Source organism: Caretta caretta, chromosome 13 (genome assembly GCF_965140235.1).
Source record: "Caretta caretta isolate rCarCar2 chromosome 13, rCarCar1.hap1, whole genome shotgun sequence".
NCBI classification, from domain to species: domain Eukaryota; kingdom Metazoa; phylum Chordata; order Testudines; family Cheloniidae; genus Caretta; species Caretta caretta.
The window spans coordinates 18,743,119-18,768,433 of NC_134218.1; the positions used below are offsets into that span (position 1 = coordinate 18,743,119).

The following is a 25,315-nucleotide window of genomic DNA, read 5'->3' on the forward strand; positions in this document are numbered from 1 at the left end:
TAAATCAGGATAATTTCATTTGCAAAACTGCTAAAACAAAATATAAACATATATGCATAGGAATATGCCTTTCCCCAGGTAAATAATTTGTTTTATCCTGTTAAATACAATTTTAGAGAGTGATAATACTGTTTATTTCTATTCAGACAAAACAGCACAGGTTGCACAAACAAATCATCATTAAAACACTATGAGCTAACAAAATGTTCAGGGGAAACCTGGATATTTACGAAGGAAATACTTTTTAAATGCTTAATTTTATGTGCGCGCACACACACACACACACCTCCCAGTCACTCAGATCAGGCTGGCATCTATGAAAATAGAGTTGGGAAGAATCCCGGAGATGATCCCTTTAGAGTTTGACCTGTTCATCCACCGGACCAGAAATGTTTTTTATTGCAGACGGAATTGAGATGCTTTGTTCCAGATACTCTCTAGAACAGGGGTGGGCAAACTATTGCCCGCGGGCCACATCTGGCCCACCAGCCGATTTAATCTGACCCTCAAGTTCCCGCTGGGAAGCGGGGTCTGGAGCTTGGCCCCTCCCGTGTGGTCAGGGGCTGCTCCACGCGTGCATGCCGCAGCTCCTGGAAGCAATGGCATGTCCCCACTCCAGCTCCTATGTTCAGGGGCAGCCAGAGGGCTCCGCACGCTGCCCTGTCACAGGCGCCACTCCCACAGCTCCCATTGGCCAGGAACTGCAGCCAATGGGAGCTGCACGGGAGGTGCCTGCGGACAGGGCAGCACACAGAGATGCCTGGCCATACCTCCGCATAGGAGCCGGAGATAGGACATGCTGCTGCTTCTGGGAGCTGCTTGAGGTAAGCACTGCCTGGAGCCTACACATCTGACCCCACTCCTGTGCCTCAACCCCCTGCCCCAGCCCTGATCCCCCTCCTGCTCTCCGAACCCATCAGTCCCAGCCCGGAACACCCTCCTGTACCCCAAATCCCTCATCCCCAGCTCCACTCCAGAACCCGTACCCCCAGCCGAAGCCCTCCCACCCCCGCACTCTAACCCCGTGCCCCAGCCTAGAGCCCCTTTTGCACCCTGAACTCCTCTTTTCTGGCCCCACCCTAGAGCCCTCACCTCCACCTGAACCCCAACCCCAATTTTGTGAGCATTCATGGCCCGCCATACAATTTCCATACGGAGATGTGGCCCTTTGGCCAAAAAGTTTGCCCACACCTACTCTAGAAGGATGAAAGGAAGGTTGTAGACACTGCTGGAGAGCCTGGAAGTGGAATTGGGCCCAGGGCACCAGACTCTGGAAGGACACCAAATTTCCTAAAAGGGACATGCAGTACTTGATGGACATGGTTTTGTTGGACTGGCAGGTCTGGAACAGAGAGTGGAGCTTTTAGATCTTTTAAGGACAAATAAGTTTTCCTAACTTTCTGTCCATGACCACTTCAAGATGCAGGCACTCCTAGATAGAGGTCAGAGAATTCTTGGTCTGATCTATCACCAGACCCTTTGCCTTTAACAGGCAATTTGCACAAGTGGCTTCCTGAAATGACTGGACTCAGATGAGTCAGTTTTTCAGGTACAAAAATAGATACAGTAGAACCTTAGAGTTCCAAACACCTTGGGAATGGAGGTTGTTCGTAACTCCGAACAAAATACTATAGTTTTCTTTCAAAGTTTACAACTGAACGTTGATTTATTACAGCTTTGAAAACTTTACTATGCAGAAGAAAAATGCTGTTTTTAAACCATCTATTCAAATTAACGAACACAGAAACAGGTTTCCTTCCCTTGTCATATTTTTTTTTAAACTTTCTTCCCTTTTTGAGTAGTTTACATTTAACATAGTACTGTACTGTATTTGCCTTTTTTTTCTTTTTCCCCTGCCTCTGCTGCTGCCCAATTGTGTACTTCCAGTTCCAAATGAGGTGTGTTGTTGACTGGTCAGTTCATAATTCTGGTGTTTGGAATTCTGAGGTTCTACTGTAGGAGATAATCTACCTGGGGGCAGCTGCAAACACAACCACAATTTTAGCTGAAGCCAACCCCAAACTGTTGTGGAAATACAGTAAAAGTACAGAAATCTCTTATGGGCAGGAGTCAATGTAAGTAAGAGTTTTTGAGATTAATAGATGCTAAAAAATCCCCTCTGACTGCTGTTCAAGTGGAGCAAAGAGACTATGTCTTTATGCTAATATTTCATGAGGACCACAAAATCTCTCTTTGTCTGGGAAGAGCGGAACAATGACTCTGAACTTGACCAAGTGTGAGAGCGTGTTGCAGCTAAGTTGGAGGTCTCCTGTTCTGTCAAAACTGAGAGGGAGAGAGAGAAGTAACAAGGGACGGAATTTATGCAATGGCCAGTTCGACTATGGCTGTGCCTTCACTAGAAAAATAGGTATGTTTTCTTGAGTTAACCAACTCAAGGCAAAATCCTAGTGACAATAAGGCAGTTTTCATACAAGTTAAAGGTTGAGTTAAAGACCAGGGTCCCGCAGATCTATAAAGCTGTTGAAAGGGAGACAGGTACTGGAAAATGGTAACTCCCATATACAGTCCTCAGCAACTTCCACAATGAGTGGCTCTGAAGAAAGTTCTTCTTTGGGCTGAAGGTGACCTGAGGCTATGCTAGCCTGTAGCAATGGAGAAACAGCCTGGTGTTTGATCTGCTGCCAGAGACCACTGCTGTCTGTTGGACCTAGGCTAATGTCCTGGCAGGACCAGAAGAAATCCACCACAGTGCACAACAGATTTCCTCTGATCTTCAGTGATGCAGAAGAGTTGGGGAACCAAAGGGAATGAGGGAGATAACCAAAAGTGTAGATATCCCATTTACCAGCCTGCCTGGTTTGAAGAGGAACACCTGCCTATTGACTGTGTACCTTGTGACGCTGGCACATCAGGTACCAGCTCATGCTGAAGCCCCAGGCCAATTCATTTGTGTATTAATATAGATCAAAGTGATTGTTAAATGTATAAGAGTATTTGGTGTTTAAACTTCATGAAAACTAATGGGATGTTATGTGCATTATTTTCATCTGCATCCTGTTATAATATACTAGTAAACATTTACATCATGTATACTCCTGTATCTAAATAACCCATCAAAGGAGAAAGAAGTCTTGTAGAATGCAAATGAAGAACTCTAAGAGAAAAGAGCTAATTTCAAAGCAAATGGTCATTTTGAGTGATCAGAGGTCAAAGACTCAAAATGCATTCCTCACTCTGTCATCAAAGGAAAACCCCATGTGGGTAGTGACCCTGTCAGCTTGTTTTCGGTGATAAGAAGCTACAAGTACGGACCAGGGAAAGATCTTTCATCTCTGGACTGTTTGGAAGTGCAAGTGCAACTTCTTATAGGGAAGTACAACAGATGCAAAGTGGAGTTCCCCACAGACAATCTGGTGACCCTGAAAAGACTTTTGGGAAACTGGCAGTTTATTACATCACTGCCACTATTTGGAATTACAAACTTAGGTAATAAACCTTCAGTTACTTTACTACGGAGTTGGCTGCCAGTGTTGTCTTTGGTGCAAGTTCTAGAGTACCAATTGATCGGGGGGAAATAACTGGTCTCTTGGAACTGGGAGCAATCTGATGTAGTGTGATTTCTGGTTTAAGTGACCTTTTATCATAAAGTCCAGTTTGTCTGGGTGGCAAGATAGACTCTCCAGTCTAAGGGGATTGTCTATGACTCTATGGTAAGACCGGTATAGTGATCCAGGAGTTCACATTTGTTACTGGGTTGGTGAAATCTAATTATAGAACACCATCAGTTTGTGGTGCCTGCCCTGTTTTCTGACTGTCTGTCCCGAGTTAGGCACTCACTGTGTGACATACCTATTATTAAAATTGCAATAGCATTCAGAGGCCCAAATCAGGAGCAGTGCCAGATTGTACGAGGCTCCATGCAAAGCAATAATTGCCCAATAATTTACTACCTAAGAAGTGTAACTGGTCATAACTGGGTCTTAGATTTATCTTGAGAATATAGCTTATTTAAAAGGACACTGATAAAAAGAATAAAGGAAAATATAAGAACCATTTGCAAATTACTCTGATATTAAATTATGTATTCCATATTTTACCTATTTTCCCTTGACATAAAAGTTGCCAAATTGTAGCTCATGGACCACCGATGGCCAAAGATGAACTGCGGTGCGAGCATCTCTTCCATTTTAGATGAACTATATTTTATTAGATGACAGCTAAAAATACATTAAATAAATCCTTTCCTACTATTGTTTTTCCATGTAGCCAATTACTGGAGTTGCTTGAAATAAAAGTTATACAAGACCTCAGACAAGAAGAGGTGATTTTACGTGACTGCAAATAGTGAAGTGGATTTCCATCAGGCAATCTTTGCATTCAAATGTGATCCATACTGAAAAAAAAGTTTGACATACACTGGGCTTAAATCTATGAGGAATTTTATGCCATTAAGAAATAGTTCTCTTTTGTGAAATTTGATTAGTCAGTACACAAAATATAAAAAGTTCCTAGTTCGGCTCCAGCTTTGGTTTTTAATTGTAGAATCACAGTTTGCATCATAAGCACGTTAATGACAGAAAAAAGGTAAATAATAGAAGGGGGAGATTTGGGATTAAAAAGTAACAAATGGGAGCACAAAATGAGGGGCAGATTAATATCCTCAGGACATCTTATATTCAGCGTTCAGGTCTCAATGCTTACATGAATGTTGATGTGGTTAAATAAACTTGCAGGAGGGTTTTTACATGATTGCTAGGTGGTCAAGGAATTTTAAAGTTATCTCATGGCAGCTTTTAAACAAATAAACCAATAGATAATGGCTATCTTCTACATTTAATTATTTGACTTTTCATTTTTAGTAAAGCCCTACAAAAAGCTTTACATTGTCCCATATGCTGTCCTTACTAATCTCACAAACATTCATTTAGCCTGTGCTTTAAATGGAACTGAAACTTTTTGTTTGTTTGGTACACTGCAACAACTTACATTTGCATTTTATTATACTAAAATCAAACACTAAAGTTCCCCCCCCCCATCAACAGTTGCTGCTTTCTTTAGAAGGAGCAGAGAAACACCACCTATCCTGTTTAATCATGGCCAGCATTTGAAAAAGACTCTGATCACAACTGTACTTCTCTCATTTATCTTTACCAGTCACTTAGAGCTTCCGGTTACCTTGCATCAAGTCAGTGTGCTCTGCCTATCAATACATTAAGTTACTGCAGTAATAGGAAATTGCTACCCTAAAAAACAGTCAAGTTACAATGAAGTAATTACTTCTGCCAGATAATTTTAAGGGAAATATTCGGCAAGAGCAAACACATAATTTCTACTATTATAATAAAATCAAATTGGTGATTGAGGATTTTTATTTCACATATGTAGTTTTGGCCGCTTACAGATAAAATAGGAAATAAATTATAGCCAAATTTCTGAAACCGTATCAGACATTCAACATATTTCAGTTATTGTACAGGTATGCTATGTACTGTCAGAGCTTATTAAAACAAAAACAAACATTTGCTATGGAAGAGATTTTTTAAAAGCTTTGAATGTTTCATGTTGCTCTTTATATTTTGTATCAGTTTACATAAAATTAATACTGTGCACAAGTTCGATGCATGAGGCTCATTAAAGTTTTATACTTTAGTCCCTTGTGTTAATGAGCCAATATACTTCAGAACAAAATGTTCAAAGCTTAGACACATATGTTGAACATGTGTGCACACACAAAGATTTTGAAAGCTGCTTAAAAATGTGCAAATGAGTAAAGCACCCGTTACGCTTGATAAATGTCAGCTGTCATGCAACGTAGCCCAATACACACTATTTTTCACAAACCGCAGCCCCAGAAAAGGCAATTTTGATTTCACCAGCTGTATGTAATATATTATACATGGTAATATCTACCCAAGGTCAAGAATTTAGAGGTTTTCAAATTTTAACTTCTAAATGGTCAAAGCTACAATGTTCGAGTCACATGCAGTAAAATGTTACTCCTGGGAGTAATCCCACTGAAGTCAATGTGAGTATTCTGGAAAATAAGGTTTTACAAAAATTGGTCCTTAATTAAATATTATATCCTAAAAATATACTCTGTTACATAAAAGGACCCATTCAATTTGAAATCCAGTCAATTAAAAGACAGAAAGAAAGAAACAAATAAGAGATAAGCTAAACTTGCTCTTTATTTCCCCTGCCAATTTCTGTGGTTTTTACAGTTATATTTTCAAACACATGCACACCATGCTCTTCCCTTTTGATGAGTGGAAGGCCCCACACCATCAGTAGGGGAAACTGTGATTATTTGGAGGAAAAAATGTTAACCTGACTATTCAAAAGAGCCTAAGTAAATAAATCAAAAAATATTCTCTCCCCTCCTAGGAGATTTATTTATAGTAATCTTAGGTAAAATGTTTTTAGACGTGGCATTATGTTTTACACTTGCGCAGGTAAAAATTCCCACTGTAGTAAATCACTAATTGCAAACCTCTGATTGCATCCAATGGAAGTTTAGTTAAGTAAAGCATGCTGAACAGGGTCCTTAAACATTAATTTGTATACTGGTGTTTAGAAAGATCAGACTATCTCCATCAGCAGCTTTTCACTGAGAGTTATTTACAAAAATGATATAAATAAGCTATCCATATCTACAATGCACTTTAGTTTTAAAGCTGCTAATTCGCCATGCCCTCCATCCGAGACCAGATACAGTTTATGATTGTGTATGTATGAAATATGATTACTCAGCTACTATTACTGAGCCAGAAAAGGAAATGTGTTAAAAGTTTTCACTGTAACTGTCACAACAGGCAGGTTTCTTTTCCTGAAAGCTGAATGTAAGAGGCTTTTATAGTCTTTTGTGGATTTTTAATCACAGAAGATGAGTGGTAGCTAGTTTCACTTAGCAGATCAAACTCAACGTTGAAATTGGCAAAATACTTCTCATGTTAGCCAAGTCTTTTCCAAGTCCTCAATGTTTACGAATTGAGCATTTTAAACCACTGTAACTTAATATACTTAGGTTGGGATTTTCAAAAGCATTTAGTATTGGCCTAACTCTGCTCCCACTGATTTCAGTGGGACTTTTACCACTGACTACAATGGAAGCAATTAGGTAAACAGTGAGCATTTTTGAAAATCCCATCTTTTAGGGTGCAAAATCTCTGTCATGCTTCAGAGTTTACCTGAAAAGAACATATGAAGGGCCAGCCCAGTGACTTCGCTCTGCCCTGTCAAGGACATCTTGTTTTTATTCCCTCTTGATTGTTCATTAGGCTAGTTGGGAATAGAAGCACTGCAGAAGTAGTGTACTCACTGCCAAGTAAAACCAATAAAATGTCTCCTGTGGCTCTACAGCCACCTCTCTGGCATGTATCTGTACAATGATTCATGTTAAAACCGGATTCCTGTAACTGTATAAAATTGTGTAGCCTGCCTTAAGGTATTCTGTACTCCATTTTACGCTCTCTGTTCTGTAAAAATATTCATAACAAAATTTAAAAAATGGAAATTAAGTACAGCAGCAGTAGTCACCTTCTACCAGTAAAACCACAATGATAACAGTTTCTAGAGGAAAAAAGTCAGACCACAGAAAAATTGAGTATGGAACTGAAATTTTTATATTTAACAGGTGCAATTCAAGTAACTTTCTCATCTCTCATGTGAAGAGCTACACAGTAGTTTGAAGATTCTAAGCACTAACTTTATTGGAAACAACAGTAACAAATTTACTAACTGGAGTTATTACAAACTGAAGTATTTATAACAATGTAAATACCACAACTATGTCCTTGGTTGAGTAGGTGGTTACAAGTCAACTGCCAGGTTTCAGCACAATATACTAACTCACCTTCAAGATCTCCTAACCTCTGCAGAATGGGAAAGATGAAAGGAAAAAAAGTGATCTTGCACCTGTGATATTCTAGGACTTGGTCCTACACCGGTGAAAATGGTACTGGTGCTGCTCTGTTATAATTGAACTTAAGGCAGAAAGACTAGTGGAAAAATAGAAACTTAAAATAAACTAGGTTGCACACTTTGCACCTACTGTAAGCCAATCTCATTTCACACAGTAGGGGCTCCTTGCATCCCTCCATTTCTCTCCTTATGTGCCACCCTCCCATTCCTCTCTATTTCAGGGACTTTCTGCAATTCCCCACATCCCTTCCCTCATGACAGGTGTTCTGTCTGCCCCCCATTCTCTCTTCCATGCCAGAGGCTGAGAGAGCCAACATGCTCCACTTTTCCTCCCCAAGTTCCCCATACCAGGGTCTCCTCCATTTCCTCTTTCCACCCTATACCAATGTATCTCATTCCCCCCAACGAGGGGTCTGCGTACATACCCATTCCCCCTCAAACCACAGTTCCACATTCTCCCCCCTCTTCCCTAATTATTATTTTTTTCTTATCTGGGAGATAAGTAATTCAGAGTGTCATCATGTCATCTACTGGGAGGATGGGCAGAGAGGAGACTGGGGTACTCATGTTGGAAGGTGTTAACTGGTGTCAACTACTAGTTCTTTGATCTACAGACAATTGCAGAGGTGCTTGAAACCTTGGTTCTGCTAAACAGATGGCAGGGGCTCAGAGTGTCCCCTATTTCCCCCAATATCTATGAAGTTCTGCTCACTGATGCCTGGAACATTCCCTGATATTTTGGAATTGACTGAATGTGACATTTAAACATTATTGCATGACATCCAAACAGAAATGCTATTCAGTGGAGTGGAAAGCCTTGCAAGCTCAGCCAATAAACTACCAAAACTAAAATATCAAATACCATAATCACAAATGCTTAACAAACACGCCACTGTCACCAACTTAACTTACTGTGAGATAACCATTGTCAGCTAGGAGATAGCGCATTTACCTTCAAATTATAGTGTATTTCAATACATCAGTGGACATTGTAAGCAATGTTTGTCTCATTCTCCTATATAGAAATACCCCTTTCAAACCTTCTGCATTATTATTATTAAACTAGAATACATACACTGAGAAATCTGGCACAGAGTTTCAAGAGTTTTTGGTGCAACATTTTTAGTACTATTTTTTAAAAGATATAGAAGTAGAAAATAATTTGTAGAACATATTACCATTTCATACTTCATAATGCTGTACACATCATCCTACCAATAACTCAGAACAGGGGACAGCTACCTTGAAAGTGAAGAGTAACTAAATATCTCCACATATTCCTTCTTCATATGCCTAAGAAAACTTCTAAAATAGGGGTAAGTAGGAACTGCAAGGATCGTCAGAAATTCAACAGAACACACACACAAGATAGAATGTCACAGTATAAACTAAACATACAAGTAGCATTCACTGGGAAAAATAAGCTGTGGAGTTGAGAGGTAGAATAGTTAATGCAGTTTAGTTATAACAATCTGACTCTGAAGCCTTTAAGAGTTACAAGAAGATGTAATGTTACAGTGGAGAATTTTGCAATTTTTTTTTCTTGTTCTTCAAACAGACGTTCTCATTTCCCCTTTATCCTAAAAATGCTTAGAAAAGTGGCTTGATGATATCTTTTCTATAAAATGGGATTTGTGTTTTTGTCTCTTAACAGTCATAAAAGGAGCACAATTGACAAAAATGCTTTAGTTCTTTCTAAGAGTAAAGCATTAAAGCAGAGTATCCCTCTGGTCTTTTAAATGTCAGCCCCAATCTCAAAGAGATGCAATTTGAAAAACAATTTTTGTTTAAAACCATCTTTCAACCCCAAAAGCAGTGTTAAGTTTTTGGCTTTGGACATGTCGACACAAAAATGCTTTGCCGGTATTGCAATACCAGCAGAGCTCCCTGGTGTAGACACAGCATAAGCTGACAGAAGGACTTGCCAGCATAACTAAATCATCTCCCCAAATTACATTACAAGGCATAGTTGTGTCTAAACCAGGGGTTCTGAAGTATAGTTCTGTTAGCTAGAGGGCATAATTTTTTCACACTCCTAGCTGACACAGGCCAGCAAAACTTGGTAGTGCATACTAAGCCTTTATCTCACCCCTCCATCCTAACAAACTGACTTTGCCTTATACAATTGGTCCAATATGACGTCATTCCTGTTTCCAATTTAAAATGCTAACCTAAAGTTTGGTGACTGAAAAATTCCATGGTCAGATTTAAAGCAGCAGTTCTGTATTATGTAGAAGGGTGGGACAATTTTTAATTTGTTCTGTATTTCTGTGAGAAAAGTTTATGTGGCTGTAATTTGGGGTATATGGACTGAACTGAAAGTATACAGTTGACTGGCATCAGTGTAAAGCAGGCAAAAGTCATAATGTAGCATAGCCTCTTAGGATACTGTTCTTCCAACAGCAGAAACAGAACTTTCTGCCAAGTGATTTATTCTTATAGAAAAACAGAGGTATACACTGAGATTCAGGGACGAACCTTGTCATGGAATGTTACAAAAGAGCATTTCAGAGGAGACAATTCAGCAGTTAAATCAGTCAAATTTCAGGTTATTTATCTAATTGCTTGCAGTTATGATTTCAAGGCACATGGGGAAAATGTTATGTGCAGAGTTAACTTTACGCAGTGAAAAGTAGTGTAGACCCAATGACTCTTGCAAAAAAGCAAGTCCTCAGTTTTCTGGAATTAAAGAGTTAAATTCCAAGAACTGTGAATGAGATCATGGCCTTGGAGTCTGAAAAGGCAGGAATGCTGGAATTTTGCAATGAGCACAGAATAGTTATTTTTACTGCCATAGGAATAGCAAAATTTTCCAAGTGCTTTAAAATTCGGAGGCCCCTGCCTGAGACACTATCATAAACCTTTTATTAGGTCTACCAGTCCCCAAAACAGAAAATCCCTTCAGAAATAACAAGCCCCAAGACAACAGATAATGAAATGTGTTAAAATGTATAGAATATTTCTCTAAGTTTCCCATAGGCAAAATCCCTAACTTCCTGTAGTTTTGCAGCCATGCAGACTATGTTGAAAGTTAATAAAGAAGAATTGCAACTTTCGGTATTTTGCTTTTGGAAACATATGAAGCGGCCTTTCTGATCCAAAAGAGCCACAATAGATGGTTAACGTGACGCCCAAGACAGAGCAGAAAAAGAGAAGTGTTATTTCATTTAAACAATGCTGCTGCCGCTGCCATGAGCTTTTTAGAATTAAGATGTGTTTGTCACAGGAACACAGAAATTGCCATTCTAGAGGCCCATCTTGTCCAATACCAGAGGGAGGTGCAAAAACCATAGTATACAAATTATAGAATAATCTGCTGAAGGAAAGTTTCTTTCTACCTGTCCCAAATGAGCTAATGACTAGTTTAGGCCCTACTTATAAAGGTTTATATCTAGGGCTGTCAAGCGATTAAAAAAATTAATCGTGAGCAATCGCGCTGTTAAACCATAATAGAATACCATTTAAATATTTTTGTATGTTTTCTACATTTTCAAATATATTGATTTCAATTACAACACAGAATAAAAAAGGGTACAGTGCTCACTTTATATTTATTTTTTACAAATATTTGCACTGCAAAAAACAAAAGAAATGTATTAAGAGAACTGAAAAATACTAACTACTGCAGTGCAATCTCATTATGAAAGTTGAACTTACAAAACGTAGAATTATGTACAAAAAAACTGCATTCAAAACCAAAAGAATGTAAAACTTTAGAGTCTACAAGTCTACTCAGTCCTACTTCTTGTTCAGCTAATCGCTCAAAGTTTCGTTTACATTTGAAGGAAATAATGCTGCCCACTTCTTGTTTACAATGATACCTGAAAGTGAGAACAGGCGTTCTCATGGCACTGCTGTAGACGGTGTTGCAAGATATTTACGTGCCAGATGCGATAAAGATTCATGTGTCCCTTTATGCTTCAACCACCATTCCAGAGGACATGCACCAGGCTAATGACAGGTTCTGCTTGATAACAATCCAAAGCAGTGCGGACCGATGTATGTTCATTTTTCTCATCTGAGTCAGATGCCACTTGCAAAAGGTTGATTTTCTTTTTTGGTGGTTTGGGTTCTCTACCTTCCGCATTGGAGTGTTGCTCTTTTAAGACTTTTGAAAGCATGCTGCACACCTCATCCCTCTCAGATTTTGGAAGGCACTTCAGATTCTAAAACCTTGGTTCGACTGCTGTAGCTATCTTTAGAAATCTCACATAGGTATCTTCTTTGCGCTTTGTCAAATCTGCAGTGAAAGTGTTCTTAAAACGAACAACATGTGCTGGGTCATCATCCGAGACTGCTATAACATGAAATATATGGCAGAATATGGGTAAAACAGAGCAGGTGACATAGAATTCTCCCCCAAAGAGTTCAGTCACTAAGTAATTAATGCATTATTTTTTTAACAAGCATCATCATCAGCATGGAAGCATGTCCTCTGGAATGGTGGCGGAAGCATGAAGGGGCATATGAATAATTGGCTTTGAAAATATCTTGTAATACAGGCTACAAAAGTCCCATGCGAACACCTGTTCTCACTTTCTGGTGACACTGTAAATAAGAAGCAGGCAGCATTATCTCGTAAATGTAAACAAAACTTTGAGCAATTAGCTGAACAAGAAATAGGACTGAGTGGACTTGTAGGCTCTAAAGCAGTGGTCCTCAACTGATTACATATTGTGGGCCACATATGCAGCCCATAGTGTGTTACCTGGGCCGCAGGGGTCAGGTGGCAGGACAGCAGCAGCCCCGACCCTTGCTGCGCAGGGCAGCTGGCACCCGCCCAGGACCGGGACCTCATTGGTCGGCCAACTGTCTCCCCCGGACCCCGGCATGCAGCTGTCTGCCCCGACCCTGGACCTCGTGGGGCCAGCCCAGTGCCCTGGAACCAGGAGCTTGCAGGGGGTCTGAGGCAGCAGGCTGGCCCTGAACCCCGGAGCTTGTGGGCCTGGGCGGCTACCCAAATCCCTACCACGTGGGACGAGCTGCTGGACCCGGACCCGGACCCCTGACCCTGTGGGGCCCCGCCACCCCGAACCCAGACTCCCTCCGTGGCGTGGCAGCCAGACCGCACCCCTCCGCACTGGGCAGCTGAGAACCAGGGACCCCACGTTTAGCACACACCTGAGGTGGGCTGCAGCTGTGTACTGATTGGGTCGCATGCAGCCCGTAAGTTGAGAACTGCTGTGCAAAACTTTTACCTTGTTTTGGTTTTGAGTTAAATTGTGTAACAACAAAAATCTAGATTTGTAAATTGCACTTTCACGATAAAGAGATCGCACTACAGTACTTGTATACGGTGAACTGAAAAATACTATTTCTTTTGTTTATCATTCTTACAGTGCAAATATTTGTAATAAAAAATAATATAAAGTGAGCACGGTACACTTTGTATTCTGTGTTGTAACTGAAATCAATATATTTGAAAATGTAGAAAAACATCCAAAAATATTTTATAAAATCTCAATTGGTATTCTACTGTTTAACAGTGCGATTAAAACTGTAATTAATTGTGATTAATTTTTGTTAATCACATGAGTTAACTGCAATTAAATCGACACCCCTATTTATATCCCTTAAACATTTACCTATCTAGCATAACTGCAGATGCTTCCATAGCCATATAAATGAATAATTTTTTTAATCCTGCTAAGTTCTTGACCTCAAAATCTTGTAGCAGTAAGTTCCACATGTTAATAATGCATTGTATAAAAGTATTTTCTTTGATCAATTTCAAATTTGTTGCCTTTAAATCTAAGGTCTACCTTTAATTCCTGTACTATGAGAAAGGGTACCTAGGAGCATCTATTTGTTATTCTGACTACTTTTATCATGTCCTTTTACAAAACAACATCTCTCTAAACTGAACAGTCCCAGTATTTTTACTCTCTTCTCATAAGCCCCCCTCTGACTATTATGGTACTCTTAAGATGGTTCCGAAGTGAGTCTTGGGATTATAAAGTTTTCTCACTTTTGACTTGAGGGTCCTTTTACACTAAACTAGATTCTTCATGGTTTTGAACTCCCCAATTTTGGATTCATAGCACTTTAAGGCCAGAAGGGACCATTGTGATCTAGTCTGACCTCCTGCATATCACAGGCCAGAGAACCTCACCCATCCACTCCTGTAATAGACCCATAAACTCTGGCTGATTTATTCAAGTCCTCAAATCCCGATTTACAGACATCAAGTTATAGAAAATCCACCATTTATTTTAGCTCATATGAGCAAGTGACCCATACTGCAGAGTAAAGCCCAAAAACCACAGTGCCTCTGCCAATCTGACCTATGGGAAAATTTCTTTCCAATCGCAAGTATGGTGATCAGTAAGACGCACCAGCCACACACCTTTGTAAGTGCTGGATATAGGGGTGTGCCGCACCCACTGGCTTGAAGTCGTTTCCATCATATACAGGGTTTACAGTTTGGTTCAATGGCTCTCAGCACCCACATGATACAATTTGTTCCAGCACCCCTGGACACCTGGGAAAGAATTCTCTGTAGTACCTCAGAGCCCTCACTGCCTAGTGTCCCATCTTCTACTGTGTGTCACAATAACACAGTGATCCAATTAACATAATAAGATCCAAGATGTTGATATTAAATGTGCTAGGAAAGCAAGATGGAAAGATGGGGGATTTAAAACAGAGGCTGACTGCACCTTCCCTGCCTTTTCAGTACTTGCCCAGTGAGGCAAAAGAGGGTTAATCACTACTAAACAAGACAACTTTCTCTCTCAGCACTAATTTTTTTTCATGACTTTCATTTGACATTAAGTCATGAAAGAACTTTCTCAGTTTCAGATGTTGCACAGCTTTTTCCCAACAATGATATAATTTAAGGCCAGAATCTAAACTGGCATAAATTCTTGGAAAAAGACTACAGTGTTTGAAATAAATTAGATAAACCTTGAGTATGGGAGGCAAAGAAGAAATGTCAGTACATTTGTCTTTTGAAATTTTTACCTACTCTCTACATGTCTGCAAATATATTTTTTAAAATATTCATTCAGAATATCCAAAATCCTTTAACAGACAAGAGTAGTAAGAAAAATTATCTGTGTTTATCTGAACATTTCCTTTCTATGGGTAACAAGCTACATAGATCTGTTACAATGGGTACTTCATCCTGCTTGCAGGTTGGGTATAGACTCAGATCTGTCAGTCACCAGCAGCGGGGAGTAACCCTTCTTCTGAAGTCCGTCTGTCTTGTCCCTTCTTTCCCACTCTCCCCACATTGAGACAACTTTCACAGCAAGGAAAACTCAATTCTACTTTCCTTGCTGTGAAAGTTGTTCTATGGTCCACAGATCTGTTGCAATTGGATTTTCACAGCAGAGCGATTTTCCAGGATGGTAATCAGGATCATCCTTTAAATATGGATATCCAAAACAAGATACATTATGTATCCTTCAACTTCCCCTGGGCAGAAGATTTCTGCCCAAAAATGACTTTGGCTAAAGACTGGATAACTGACAGGTAGAATATTAGTGAATTTATCTTTTGATGACCATGTGGCTGCCTAGTAGATCTCAATACGAAAGATACAAGTTCTCTACCTTCTCCTAAGAAAAAGCTCTGTGTACACTCAAAAGCTTGGGTCTGTCACCAACAGAAATTGGTCCAATAAGAGATATGACCTTACTCACCTTGTTTCTCTAATGCTCCTAAGGACTGGGCTTTGACACTTAACAGAAAGAAAAATATTTCTTGAATTTACTTTGGAAATGTATGTTATGACAGATGTAAGGACTATTCGTTTGAGTTAGAAGTACAAAACTGGATCTCCTCTGAGACAGCTCAACTTCAAATTTTAACTGATTGAAGATAGTAGCTACCGTGAGGTATGCTTTACAGGATACAAGGCAAAATGACATCTGCAGCTGTTCAGTCTGGATAGTACTGAACCAAAATTAGGTGCCAAGAGGTCTCTTACTACCTGCTTGTTCTTCCACATCTGGGCCGCTGTCCCTCTCATCAGTCCATGGCCAGTTGCTGGGGGGAAGAGGAGATGCTTGCGAGACATGGCAGCCTGCAACAGAAGCTGGGTATAACAAACTGGTCATTAAGACATGGTGACCTTCAGTGGCAGCTAGGAATGACAACCCAATAGGGCATGATGACTTGAAGCGGCATCTAACAATCACAATCTGATATTTCTTTTAGATGGGGGCAGGAGATCCCCAACCACTCTATTACCTGCAATTCCCAGGGAGAATGATGGGAGATTTACAGATATAGCTTGTGCAGGGCAGCCGCAGACGTCCTAATCATAGTTCCACAGTACTCAGTATTCTGCCTGGAATACAAGCCTCCAGGATGTTTCTTTGTTATTTTGTTGTTTCTTCTTCTCCTCCTCCTTTATGCTGGTTTCAGAGTAACAGCCGTGTTAGTCTGTATTCGCAAAAAGAAAAGAAGTACTTGTGGCACCTTAGAGACTAACCAATTTATTTGAGCATAAGCTTTCGTGAGCTACAGCTTATGCTCAAATAAATTGGTTAGTCTCTAAGGTGCCACAAGTACTTCTTTCCTTTATGCTGCTTTTCCTGGTGAGGATCATGGCAGCGGCATGGAGAATAGGGAAGACCAGACCTCCCTTTCCTCCCGCAACAGGTTCAAGCTCCTCCTGAGGGATTCCCAAATGTTCCCAGGCCAGCCAGGAGATATAATCCCTCCAGCACAGAATTTTGTTTCTAATATATAAAATTAAAAATATACACTTTATATTTTGATGCCCTAACTCCTGATTTGGTCGGCTGGTCTTCCTCCTCTAAGGAGGAAGAATTCCCTTTGGCGTGCGTGCACGCTTTGGAGAATCACCGCATCTGGGGCTTGGCCTCTTCTGTATTGATCTGCTGAATTCCACGAGGTGAGCAGGTGAAAATGGACTAATTTTATTCATTTATTTCCCCTTTGGGAATTTGTCTGCAAAATACTGCTTTAGAGGAGGAAGTGAAACAGGGCTTGGGTTCAAAGGATGGACTCCTCAAAATCTCTACCCCTCTCTAGCTGGCCCATGTTTACCTGAGGCTGTAGCTCTGTCTCACCCTTTGAAGTCCCACCTTGGAACATCAATAATGAACCTGGGAGGCCTGTTACAGAAGTGGCAGGAGAGGAAAGGAGCGAGGCTAGAAAGCCCCTTACCACAATATCTGCTGTTGATGGTATCTATTTTGTGCAGTACTCTCCATCCATAGCCTGAAGGGTGGCAGAGGGAAGACAGACAGATATGCTCTGCAATCAGGAACTCAGCCTCTTAGTGTAGGCTCTAGGGAGTCAGGCATGATCTTGCATCTGGCATACTGTCCTTCTAGCATTGTCCTCTCATGAATAGGGGTGGAGGTGGGGGGGCGGAGTGTACTGCTTGCCCCAGAGACATTTTCCAATTCTGCCTGCCTCCTTTTTTCTGACTGGTGAGGGTAGAGGCGAGTGCTCCCTGCCCAGACTGGTCTATATGAAGGGGGGGGACTGCATTTTCCCCACAGAGTCCACTAGCTCTTGAATTAGATACTCCATAAGGGGATAAAGTAGTAGATGCAAAAAAATCTCTCTTTTACTGCTGGCTTTTCCAAGCCCAGCTCTCTTCTTGAAGCCTACAATAGCATCAGCTGGTGAAAACACCTCAGAAGATGGAACTGAGGGGACGATCTCTCCAGAAGACAAGTGCAGCCATGAGAAAATGCTGGGAATTAGGTGGATTGTTGTGCCAAAACGTTAGAGACAAATTTCAAATAAAGTTTGGAATTTCCTTCAGAAAGCTCTGCAGCAGGGACAGTTGGATGAGCCAGTAGTTGCTGTGCAAGCTGAAAAAAGTGGAGGGAACTCCAGGGAGAGTGCATTCTCCTGCTGCCAACGACTGACAGGTATGGATCTGTCCCCAAGCTGCAACCAGACTACGGACCCATTGTAACAAATCTCTGGGCCTCAGAGTGATGGAGAAAGTATTTGTAAATAGTTTCTTCAGTTTATATGTAAAACCCTGCATGCTATTTTAAGGTTAGAGACTGCACTAACACTAAACACATGCTACTGTTTAATAAAGTAAAGTAAAAGAAAAAAAGAGTCTAAAAGTTAAGAGTTTTTACACAAACTATTAATGATGGGCATCTTTAAGTTCAACTATTTTCAAGTGGTTATATACTTCTCATTAGCAGCAGTATTTGCAACTCCAAGTGTTTAAAACAAACAAACAAACCCCAACAGGAATCAGGTCCCAAAAAAATAATAAAATCTCATGATTTCTAAGACTAATACATTTTGGGAATTTTTGTACTTGAGCCTTTAGTACTCACATTTTCATGTCTTTCTTCACTCCCACAAGGGCCAGAAACTCGCTTTTTTTAAAAAGAAAAAAAATGAAAAACAGATTCTCACATAGTCACAGATTACAAGTGTTGGGAGGTTCAGAAAAGTAATAGGAGCCTTATAACAAAGCTGCAAGATTTCGCAGAACTGAAGTTGCTACTGCAGCTTTAAGTTTTAGCAATATCTAAGTATTCTCCTATCTTATTGTTGGTACACTGCAATATTTCTAAAGATTATCTCTTTTCCTGAAATTTTCACTACCATTTGATATACATTTTCTTAAAAGCTAGAACACAAAATGTTAGACTAATGCTGAAAATAGAAGTTTATAGCTTCTTTGAAAAGAAATCGTTCAGATGAAGTCCCCCAAGAGTTAAAGTTACCCAAATGACAAACAAATATTGTTTGCAGTATTGTTGCACCTGTATTGGTTGCAAGACATTAGACAGACAAGGTGGGTGAGATAATGTATTTTATTGGACCAACTTCTGTTGGTAAAAGAGACAAGGTTTTGAGCTTACTCAGATCTTCTTGAGGTGTGGGAAAGGTACTCACAGTGTCACAGCTAATTACAACAAGGTGGAACAGATTGTAAGAAACTATAACTACTTATGTTAAATAATCTGTTCCCCCTTGTAATTTATGTGACACAATGAGTACCTTTCCCAGACCAGAAGAAGAGCTCTGGGTAAGCTCAAAGCTTGTCTTTTTCACCAACAGAAGTTAGTCCAGTAAAAGATATTACCTCACCCACCTTGACTCTCTAAACTTAAATATGTATTGTATGAGCAAGGATGCAGACACAAAGCATATGAGGAAAACATTTTACAATAACTGAAATTACACTCTTCATGCGTTTCTTAAATGCTGCTGCTCAATTATAAAAAAAGCTTTTGCTCATTTAAATCATTGTCATGATCTTAAGCACCATATATCCTTTTAATAAGAGAAAGGTATTTACTCCATTTATTCTGCTTGAAACTTTATCTCTAATAGTGACAAAAACATTGTGGCATTGATTTGTGGATAAAAGTTTATTTCTTCAGAGTTGTTAGTAGCTGGCTTGCGTGTAGAATTCTACACAATTTCAATCTGTTTCCCTTATTAAAAACTTGCATGGGATTACCCAGAGTCTCTCTTTTCCATACAAGGCCCTGATGTGTGGTATGATTTGCGTACAAACCAGAGAAAAATCTCATGAACAATGAAAATAGCCAACACACATACAAGCATAGAACAAAGAATCAAGGGAAAAAAATAATCAAATTATATAATAGCTGCTCTGCTTGGGAACACTGACTGGAACAAGAGGCCACTGAATATCATTATGAATGTGTTTTTCTAGAGCTACTGCAAGGGGAATTGCACACAAGAGGGGGCAGGGACTCTGCTATTAATCATATTATATTCATTGTTCCTTTGATGTTGCTGGCAATGCTTCAGGGGACTCCCTGCTCAATTCCCAGATAAAACTGTAGAGAGGAAACAAGGGTCTTTGAAGCAGAGATCTGTACCCACAAACCTTCACAATGTTACTCCACCATGCCAGCCCTAGAGAACTACTGAGTGTTGAACCCATTTCTGACACATTTAGAGCTGCTTATTAAGCCCATGTTAAAAATCCTTTTCATACTAATATTCTGCTGGGGTTTATTTAAGAAAGTTCTTTTATTACATAATATACTCTATTTTAAATCTCAGACAGAAAAGTGTTCTCAAGAGCAGGCTAATAAGATAATCAGAACGTGATCATCCAGTAGTTAGGTTTCAAGTTTTGAATTTGTGTTTCCTTTGGGCAGGCAAGAATTGTGAATGCCATCTTTAACTATACAATTTACTGAATCTTTGATTTTAAAGTAACATCTAAGAATGTTCAGTAAACCATGCCTCTCAATTAGAATATTGAGTCAAACACGTCCAGCGCAGGGGGCGGGGAGAGAGAAGAGGAGATATCAGCTGATGCACTGTCAGGGTGAGCAAAAATAGTTTAAAGGAAAAAAAAAAAAAGCCTGTACCAAGAATGCCAATCTTTATTTTGCATTAAAGAAAGTAATGCTGATAGTTCTAGTTTACCTCATGGCATCACCTAAACTCCCACTGTAAGAGCATGTCATCAAATGCAGTTAGCCTGTAAGACCATGGAACGAAGGTGAATTTTTAAAGAACATCAAAGTTAAAGTCCTGGTTTTCCTCCCACTTAACACCAATGTAAATCTCTTGAAAACAGAGTTACACCAGTGTAAAATCTGTGAGAGATGAGAATCATGCCCTAAATTCACTCCACTAATGTAACCAGCAACCAGTTCACAAACTAGATTGTGGCTGTCATTGTGCACCACCTGCAAATCGCAGAAGAACCAGATTGAACTGGGATCACTTTATTTCCATACTCAAACACACAGAGATAGGTTCAAAATTTATATTCCTCCTCCCTCTAAGAAGAAACAGAGACAAAAATAAGATAATTACAGTTGTGGGTCTCAGCTAGTTGGAATGCTGTTAGAAACACCACAACCTTGTGAATGGAGAAAATAAATTCTATTTATTATTAAGTGCATCTCTGGAAGGCTTTTCATACAGACAACAGAAGCCACTTCAATCTTTGAAGAAAAAAAAACTTTATTATTAGTTTAGTTCCTAAAACAAAGAATTAAAAAATTTTAGCATGCCAGCATCCAACTGATGACTCATCCTTGGAGTCCCGACCCTGTTTCTAATTAATAGCAGTACTCAGCCTTCATTTGGACTTTTTACATACAAAGGAATATCTTGGGGGGTGGGGTGGCGGGGAGCACAATTCCTACTTGTTTACAGAACAAAAAAAATTAAAAACAGTTGGTGTTGCTACGAAAAAAAATTCAACTTTGCCATTACTGGAACATGCAAACTACTTGCTTGTGCTTGTTCTCCTTCTCTCCCTCCTCCCCCTCTCTTGGAAAAGCTGCATGCAGCACTGCACGATCACATAGAATAAAGACAGGACAGGAAAAAACCTCTGGTCTCTGCAAGTGGTAGGCGTTCCACAAGAACTGCTACAGGGTCAAAAGTTTACAGTGGTTTCAATTTCACCTTTTAGCAGCCAATCAGAAAACAGAGGTTCCAGACAGCTCTTCAGGCTGCAAATGAAAGTTAACTCGTTGAGTACCAGATTTCTATCCATACACTAACTTTTTAAATTAAAAAATTCCTAGATAACGGCCACATTTCCCACCCATCAGAACTTTGAATTTTTTTTAAATCTTCATCTATATTTTTGTTATTTTATATTTACTTAAATCAAACCAGCTGGAGTGCAATCTTGTTTTTTCCTGTCTTCTCCTTCCTGTCTTCCTCTTCAAAGATTTCCTTTGCAATATTTTATAGGTGTTTATCATTCTTTTTAGCATGAAAATAAAACAGAAAAACAACTTTTCTGATGAAGATGAAGAGCATCTTTTATACGAACTGTACCACAAAATGCTTCACAGCGTTAAAACGATAACAGCAGAAGTAGAGAGCAATTACAAGGCATAAACAGGGGGAAAGAGCTGTTTTCTAATTTCAGCTGAAAGCAGAATTCAAAGTGGTAGCAGTTGCAGAGGAGAAACTTCAATCAACGGTGCTGTATAAAAGGGACAGACAAGAGGTTTTTAAGACAAGAGGGCAGAGAGAGATTCTCCCAAAAGGAGCAGTCCAGAGGTAGACATGGTTAAGATAGTTTTAAACCACTTCTGTGCCACCTGGATTCTTGTCCAGCAAGGAAACCCCTGGCACATATGAGAGCACCCCTATGGGTTGCTCTAATTTACAGCAGGCTTACTCGGGCTGTCTATACATTGTGTTGCAGCCCAGAATCTTTGTACCACTCAGCCCTGCAGAAAGTGCTATTAATTACCCTTCAGCAACTGTGGTTCATTGAGATATGACAGCAAGTGTGGATAGCAGCGTAGTTCACAGGCACCTTATCCAAGGTAGATCAGATTTTTTTGAATAGCGGGATCCATTGGGACCAAACATGCACCCTATGCCTGCTCATGCTCTTGTGCATGGACATAAAGGGCAGAGTGGCTGTGACCCTCCCTCAATTCCCTCATAATTCAAAGCCCATGATAGCTGAGGATTCTAAAAAGCTGGGACCGAGGGTGGGCTAAGAAATCCGCACGCATCAGCAATCCCTTGAAGTCGAGTATGATCTCTTTCACAGGTTTTATTTTTCATGAGTCCTTTGGTGACTGAGAATACCGATCCTTGAACCACAGGCTTGTTGGCAGACGTTGCAGGTGGTGTTAGAAGATAGGGTTGAGCCACAATTGCTGCGTGACATTTGTCTTTCTTATCTTTTCTGGCTTTTTTCTGAGACCAGAACAAGGCAAAGATCCACACTAACAATATCTCAAAGAATCAGTTACTGTAGTAGGGTATGCAACCATTCTTTCTTCTTTGTGTATATGTCAGTGCAGGTCCTACAACAAGTGACAGGCAAGCGGTATGCCCCCAGGATGGTCAGAATAAGAACTTTAAGCTGCAATTGACAGCGATTGTAGTAATGCGCTCGTGAACTTGGCATCTGACCTAGCAACTAAATCCAAGGCATGGTATTTGACAAAGGTCAGTAGGTCACTCCACATTGCCATCTTACAGATCTCCAATACAGGCACATTGCTGAAGCAGGCAGATGCTGCTGATTGTGCTCTGGTGGAGTAAGACTTGATGTTCAGTGTGAGAGGTACACCAAGCAGCTGATTACATAATGAGATACTCCATGTTATTGATTTGGATATCCTCTGAAGAGATGGTTTGACCTTTACAACAATATCTATTACAATAAACAAAGGGGGGTGATAGTTCAAATGGTTTGGTCCTGTCAATATAATAAAGCACGTCCTGGAAACGTCAAGTATGCTTAAAGTTTATTTTCTCCCAGTGTTGAGTGTGGTTCTGGAAAGATGACAAGTAGGTTGATTAACTGGTTTATACAGAAATCTGAGACCAACTTAGGAATGAACTTTGGGTGAGGTGTCAGTACAACCGTTTCTGTATGGAATGTTGGATAGGGGGCTTCAACCATAAATACTGGCAGCTGATTCTTCTGGATTAAGTAATAGCTACCAGGAAGACTGACTTCAGAGTCAGGTGATGTAGGGAACATTCAGAGAGCAGCATCAATGGAGGTTCAAGGAAGGTACAGGTTCCCTGACCAGTGGATAAGCGTGCAAGAGGTCCTTGTGAAACTTCAACCGTGGGGAGAAAAAAGACCAGGTATTGTTGTACAGGTAGGTGGCAAGCTACAATTGTCAATAATTTACAATTTAATACAGCAAAATGTAAGTCTGGGCTGTTTCAGAGAGTCGACAATCATCTATGTTGAGGATTAGACTGGGTCCAGACCATGCTGGGCTGCCTATATATTTAGAACCTCTTCCATTAGGTAATTATGGATGTCTGGTAGATATTTTCCTAAACTTATCCAAAATTTCCTGGATCTGTAGGGAGTAGTCTATCTGTGGTATTTAACCAGCCAACAGTCATGCCATCAGGTGCAGCAACTCTGGGTATGGATGAAATATCTGGCCATGGTGCTATGAGATCAGGTCCAGATGGTCAAGGAGCTAGCTAGGAGGCTGAACAGACATTTGTAATAGATCTGTCAGCCAAAAGTCCCTCAGCCAATAAGGGACAACAAGAATGACCACCACTTAGTCTCCCCTGATCTTTGAGATACCCTGGAAATCAGGGCAAATCAGTAGAAAGTCATAGACCAGCCTCTGTTCCTCTGTAGGAGGAAGGTATCAGATCAAGATTTATTCTGGGTTCAGTCTTCTGGAGTAAAAATTCTGACACAGAGCGTTATCCTTGGTGGCAAACACATCTACTGGAAGAATATCGAAAGGTGGAACATCTATCCCATGACCATTCATCGTTGGTCACAGATTGCTTGGGAAGTATGCCTAGCTATGTCTGACTCCCTGGAAGTTAAGAACCTTCAGGGACACGACACTCTGATGGCACCAACTCCAGCACTTAAGCGCCTTTAGGAATGAAGAGTGGGTGCCTCCTTGATTGTTTACATAGTGTACAGCAGTCATGCTGTCTGTGAAGATTTGCACTAGTGAATTCCAGAGAACAGGGTGGAACATCAAACTGGTCAGTCTGATAGCTCTGAGCTCCAAGACATTCATATGTAACTTCATATCATCTGAACGTCAGGTCCCTTGAATCTGTAGGCTGTACAAGGGAGCTTCTCAATCTGTCCCTGATGCATCCATAATCAGTCCCATAATCAGTGGCCCTGGTGTCCTTTAAGGAGTGGAATATTTCATCAGTTATTTTCCTGAAGAGATCCCTCACCTTGAGCAGAAGGTTTTGTATGGTGTCCTGGACCTCTTCCATATTGCTGTCAACCAGGAGGCCTGTCTGATGGTCACAGCCATGGCCATCGACCTTGCAGCTATGTCAGATGCTTACGCTGTTCTAAGCTTAAGCTGTTCTAGCCACCATCTGGCCTATTCTCATGATCTCCTTTAATTCCTCCCTAGCATCCTGTGGCACTTTTGCCAGAAAGGGAGTTACCTTCTTCCATGTCAGGAAATTATAATTTGGCAACCAATGCCTGGTAGTTTGCCAAATGGAGTTTCAGTGATGCAGACAAATAAGACTTGTGCCTGAACAGGGCTAGTCCGGTAGGGTCCTTGGGTGTGCCTTTTTTCCTGTGTAGGCTGGATGGTAGCTAAGGTTTGCCAGAGCTCCTTGGATGGTTTCCATGTGCCTTTTTTATAGGAAATGTAATTCCGACTGGCGCTGATGTGGTCAGGATGTCAAAGAGTTTGTGTGACCATCATTTTGATATCCTGGGTCTCCACTATGTGAGCTAGGAAAGCCTGAAAAGCCTTAAGGTCACCAACTGTTGGGGCAGAGGCTGGTGTCTCATGGAGCCTCATCAGGCACACATGAAAATTCCTTTGGCGGATACTGGGGATGCTGTTGTTTCTCCAGCGTTCCCACGTTTTGGTAGCCAACCTCTGGCTCCAGCGTAAGTGGTCTAAACAGTGATGCCACTGGGGAGCCCAATCTCATCCTCTTCCTGGACTTATAAGAGGGACACTTTTGATCACAGTCCTCAGTATGGCCAGTACAGCCAGAGTGGCATAGTACA

General features: G+C 40.5%; 1 protein-coding gene across 8 annotated transcripts in view; it reads right to left on the reverse strand.

Moving 5' to 3' along the window:
- The window catches only part of NCOA3 (nuclear receptor coactivator 3), a 175,641-nt gene that overhangs the window by 96,363 nt on the left and 53,963 nt on the right, over positions 1 to 25,315 (reverse strand). The window contains exon 1 of one of the 8 annotated variants that reach the window (XM_048819448.2): positions 15,818 to 15,836. The exons of the other annotated variants lie outside the window; for them this stretch is intronic. The gene's annotated coding sequence lies outside the window, so the exon portion shown is untranslated. Of the gene's footprint in view, positions 1 to 15,817; positions 15,837 to 25,315 lie in introns of those variants that run through there. 8 annotated transcript variants of the gene reach the window in all.